Here is a 5805-nt window from a genome sequence, read left to right as displayed (position 1 = left end):
CTGCAGCAAAAGCACATCTTGTTCATTTAATTTCAAATCTATTGTGGTGGTGGTGTATAGAGCCAAAAAGATTAGAATTGTGTCAATGTTCCAATATTTATGGACTTGACTATATATATATATATATATATATATATATATATATATATATATATATATATTTTTTTTTTTTTTTTTAAGGTATGTGTTATATGTGTGTATATATGGGTATATATATATATATATATATATATATATATATATAAATATATATATATAAATAAATAAATATAAATATATATATATATATATATATATATATATATATATATATATATATATATATATATATATATATATATATATATATATATATATATATATTTATGTATGTGTTATAGGAATGTGTGTACTTAATATTTTATGGCCCAGCTTACTTCTTTTCACTGCCTCTCATAAGCTGTTTGATGTCTTCAATGGTCAGTTAATAACTAAGTTACCCTATTGTTTGTAGAGATGGACTTATCAGACGCTGTTTCTCCACTTGGTCTTGGAGGCTTGATATACTAATTTCGGAACTGGTTATATTAAGATCAAAGAGGGCTAACTATTTTAAGGCAGACATAGAGGCACCAGACTCTAATGTTTAAACATGATGGCAAACTGGACTTGAAATTACAGTCAATCAGAATTTGATGCAACTCTGGACCAATGACAAGGTTTCAGGGTGGGTAGAACCTGGATTGGTGGGAGTAGGGGCAGAGAGGGGTATAAAAACAGTACAGAGAGCTACTCACGCTCTCTTCCTCTCAGTGTGCCCCCCCTGCAAGCATGGTAACGTAAAATCGCTTCTCGGCCCTTTGGCTAAGATCAAGTGTAGTATCCGTTCTTATCAGTTGCCAGAGGGGGCGCTATGCTACTCCAAAGCGTGGGGAGGGCAGACGCAAATCCAATGGTGTCATTGCACCTGGAAGGCCGGTTTCGGTAGGGATTCATGCCTGTTGCGCCCTGACATACTGGGGGTCAGCCATGGTCGAGTCTGAGCTGTCCGGAAGGGTGCTCCTGGTGAGGATGGGTGCTGCATCGGGTCTGGCCAGAGGGTCGGGTCCCTGGCCTTCTGGCCTAGATTGGGGTAGTTCTAGCTCCGGTCAGTTTTTCAGGAAAGAACGCTTGCTCCCCTACAGCACTGGGGGAGTGGTTAGTATTTCCCCAATGTAATTAGGTAGGAGTGATGGGGGCGAGGGTTGAGCCTTTAGAGAGGGGGGCTCTCCACAAGCTGCCAGATCTTCAGGCCTTCCTGGCTGGGGTGGGGGCTGCGCTGGCCTGGGCTGTTGGTCAGGGTTGGGACGAAAAGCCTGTGGTGAATGTGCCCCTGAAGTGGTAGTTCAGGGGTGCCGTATAATCACTCTGAGTGAGGGTCACTTTGATTTATGGCACCATGGTTACTTCACCAACACACGTTTTTCACACCTGCCTCTAGGGCCGAGCCTTTTGGCTAGGACCAGGGAAAATTTTTATTCCTGGCCGAAGGGCCTGGCCATTGTATTGCACAATGGTCACTCTTTCACTTCTCCCACTTCCTTCTCCCCACTTTCCTATTTATTTTACCCCCCCCCCGTGTTCGTCACTTTTTTCTATTTTTTGTTTGATGTGTAACACGTTTGTCACTGTTGGATTAGTAGGGTCTGGGTCCTCGGGCCTACTCTGAACGTCTTGGGATGGTGCTGGACATAGGCCTTTTGGCTTGGTTCACCCTCTCTAATGGGGTGTCCCTTTGGGGGAGCTCCACAGAGTACTTGGGTGGGTCTGTTTCGGCAGACCTTTCAGAGAAAGGGGGTCTGTCTCGTTTCGGCCAGATAGACCCAAGTGAAGTACCTCAGTCTCCGTCTGGAGCCTAACGCCCCTGGGGATCAGGGTAGGGTCCTTCCTAGGGAGAACTAGTGTAACACCCGTTGCACGTTTTGTGTCACTTCTTTATGTGTGTGCACTTTTCTTGGCACTGGGTGGAGTTTTTGGGTGTGTTTCACACACCACGGGCTTTTTTAAAAAAACGTAAAATCTCTATGTATTATATTTCCTTTACTGTAGTCCCTTTATTTTCTTTGTGTGTAACTTAAATTATCTTTGTCCATTGGCCAAACTGTATTTGTAACATCACTATGCTATATTTGGTAATATCCGATTATTCTAATGTTTCTTTTCTGTATAAATAAATTAGATCTTTGTATTTTAGCACCATTATCATTCCTTATTGATTTCATGGGTTATAGCTGAAACCACATGGGTTGATTCATATATAGTTAAAAGGTTTTAATCACTTATGTTTAGGGATGAGCCGAACACCCCCCCCGGTTCGGTTCGCACCAGAACCTGCGAACGGACCGAAAATTTGCACGAACGTTAGAACCCCATTGATGTCTAAGGGACTCGAACGTTTGAAATCAAAAGTGCTCATTTTAAAGGCTAATTTGCATGTTATTGTCCTAAAAAGGGTTTGGGGACCCAGGTCCTGCCCCAGGGGACATGTATCAATGCAAAAAAAACTTTAAAAAAAAAAAAGTTTTTTCGGGAGCAGTGATTTTAATGATGCTTAAAGTAAAAAAAAAAAGTGAAATATTCCTTTAAATATCGTATCTGGGGGGTGTCTATAGTATGCCTGTAAAGTGGCGCATGTTTCCTGTGCTTAGAACAGTCCCTGCACAAAATGTCATTTTTAAAGGAAAAAAAGTCATTTAAAACTGCTTACGGCTTTAATGTAATGTCGGGTCCTGGCAATATGGATGAAAATCAGTGAGACAAACGGCATGGGTACCCCCCAGTCCATTACCAGGCCCTTTGGGTCTTGTATGGATATTAAGGGGAACCCCGCACCCAAATTAAAATAAGGAAAGGTGTGGGGCCACCAGGCCCTATATACTCTGAACAGCAGTATACAGGCGGTGCAAACAAGACAGGAACTGTAGGTTTGTTGTTAAGTAGAATCTGTTTGTAATTTTGAACGGGTACATTTTTAACGTGTTTAGCTCCAGCCAAAAAATCTTTTTTAAGCTTTTTGGAAAACATAGGGAAGGGTTATCACCCATGTGACATTTGTTTTGCTGTCTGTCCTCCTCTTCAGAAGATTTCACCTCACCTTTTGTCCCAATGACAAATGTTTTTTGTAAATTTGGGTTTTTTTGTGGAACAAGGATTGGAAAGCATCAGTGGAAAGGAGAAATGTTTTTCCCATATTAACTCTTACAGGAGAGAATTTCCCTTCCTAGGGGTAGATTTCATCTCACTTCCTGTTGTCTCCTTCCGTTTGCAAGTAGGAGTCGTTTGTAAGTTAGATGTTTGAAAGTAGGGACCTGCCCTATATACTCAGCAGAAATTTGGGCCTTAGGTGTTGTTGTGGCCACAACACTGTAAGCCCTCACAGGACCCTGCTGTGAAATATTAGATCAAGAATTGTAATTACATGCCCCTGTTGAACAGGGGCTGAAAAATTAGGCCATAGGCACTGGTGCTGGTGACACAACACTGCAACCCCTCACAGATACTCTAGTTGGAACGCGGGAACGAGCCCTGCTGCAAAGTATTGCATCAAAAATTGTAATTACATGCCCCTGTTAAACAGGGGCTGAAAAATCAGGCCTTAGGCACTGGTGCTAGTGCCACAACATTGCAACCCCTCACAGATACTCTAGTTGGAACGCAGAAACGAGCCCTGCTGCAAAGTATTGCATCAAAAATTGTAATTACACGCCCCTGTTAAACAGGGGCTGAAAAATTGGGCCTTAGGCACTGGTGGTGGCGCCCAGAACCAAAAATGTTCTTACAAGCTATCAGCGTGATCAAGACCCAGTTACCCAGAGGATTTTCGGTGGGAAAGGTGTCCAAGTCAGATCTTGCCCCTAGGTATTCCTGCACCATGTAAAACAGACGCTGGCGATGGTTGCTGGAACCGATCATACCTTGGGGCTGCGGACCAAAAAATTGTCTGAACGCATCGGTCAGACGGCCACCTTCTCCACCGCTCCTTCTTTGACTGACCGAAGCCTCAGCAACACGTTGTCCAGAAACAGGAGTTTGTAACCTCCCAGTCTCTGGGAACGCGTTGCACAGACCTTTCTGCAAGGCCTCCCGAAGATGTTTCATCCTCTGCTCCCTCTGCGATGGCAAGATAAGGTCCGCAACCTTACCCTTGTAACATGGATCAAGGAGGGTTGCCAGCCAGTATTGGTCCTTCTCCTTGATACCACGAATACGAGGATCCTTACGCAGGCTTTGTAAGATCAGGGAGGCCATGCAGCGTAGGTTTGCTGAGGCATTCGGTCCGGAGTCCTCTGGGTCACTAAGGACGACATGGTCCGCAGCCACCTCCTCCCAGCCACGTACAAGTCCATGTGTTTCTTGGGACTGATCCCTTAAAGACTGCTGCTGATGCTGAGTGCCAGGCTCCACCTCCATGCTGACACAATCTTCCTCCTCCTCCTCCTCCTCGTCCTCTTCCTGTATGATCGGCGGGCACGCAGGAACACTGTCTGGATAAAGGGGGCCTTGAGAGCTAAGGAAGTCCTCCTCTTCCTGCCTCTGTTCTGCCTCAAGTGCCCTGTCCATTATTCCACGCAGCGTGTGCTCCAACAGGTGGACAAGGGGGGCAGTGTCACTGATGCATGCACTGTCACTGCTCACCATCCTCGTGGCCTCCTCAAATGGTGACAGGACAGTGCATGCATCCCTGATCATGGCCCACTGGCGTGGGGAAAAAAAAGCAAGCTCCCCTGACCCTGTCGTGGTGCCATAGTCGCACAGGTACTCATTGATGGCCCTCTGCTGCGTGTGCAGCCGCTGCAGCATGGCCAACGTTGAGTTCCACCTGGTGGGCATGTCACAGATTAGGCGGTTCTTGGGCAGGTTAAACTCCTTTTGGAGGTCCGCCAGCCGAGCACTGGCATTATATGACCGGTGGAAATGCACACAGACTTTCCTGGCCTGCCTCAGGACATCCTGTAAGCCTGGGTACCTGCCCAAGAACCGCTGCACCACCAAGTTAAGGACATGAGCCAAACAGGGCACATGGGTCATTTGTCCCTGTCGGAGGGCAGAGAGGAGGTTGGTACCATTGTCGCAAACCACCATTCCTGCCTTAAGTTGGTGTGGCATCAACCACCTCTGAACCTGCCCCTGCAGAGCTGACAGAACCTCTTCCCCAGTGTGGCTCCTGTCCCCTAAGCACAACAGCTCAAGCACCGCATGGCATCTTGCGTAGCCCCTTGAACGGTTACGGAGCCCCTTGAACGGTTACGGAGCACCGCTGGTTTCGAGGACAAAGCACAGGAAGAGGCCCTGGAGGAAGAAGAAGAGGAGGGGGTAGAGGAGAGAGGTGTGTCACAATCATTAGTAGTGGCATTTTGGAGGCGTGGTGGCGGAACAACCTCCAACACTACTGCACCTTGTCCTGCATCCTTCCCAGCTGCCAGCAGAGTCACCCAATGCGCTGTGAAACTTAGGTAACGTCCCTGTCCATGCCTGCTGGACCATGAGTCAGCGGTAATATGCACCTTTCCGCTGACTGCCCTGTCCAGCGAGGAATGGACATTGCCTTCCACATGCCGGTAGAGAGACGGAATCGCCTTCCATGAGAAAAAGTGGCGTTTGGGTACCTGCCACTGAGGAACCGCACATTCCACAAACTCACGGAAGGGGGCAGAGTCTACCAACTGAAAAGGCAGCAGTTGAAGTGCTAGAAATTTTACCAAGCTAGCATTCAACGGCTGGGCATGTGGATGGCTGGGAGCAAACTTCTTTCGGCGGTGCAGCAGCTGGGGCAGGGAAATTTGCCTG

The 5805-nt window shown here is 46.6% G+C and overlaps 1 pseudogene; it reads left to right on the top strand.

The window, feature by feature from the left end:
• The first annotated feature begins 823 nt into the window (after positions 1-823).
• LOC141141956 (U2 spliceosomal RNA) lies at positions 824-933 on the top strand (annotated as a pseudogene).
• The last annotated feature ends 4872 nt before the right edge of the window (positions 934-5805 follow it).

Source organism: Aquarana catesbeiana, linkage group LG04 (genome assembly GCF_042186555.1).
Source record: "Aquarana catesbeiana isolate 2022-GZ linkage group LG04, ASM4218655v1, whole genome shotgun sequence".
NCBI lineage: Eukaryota > Metazoa > Chordata > Amphibia > Anura > Ranidae > Aquarana > Aquarana catesbeiana.
Note: the sequence above shows the minus strand (reverse complement) of the source record. Positions and strands in the feature narration are given on the sequence as shown.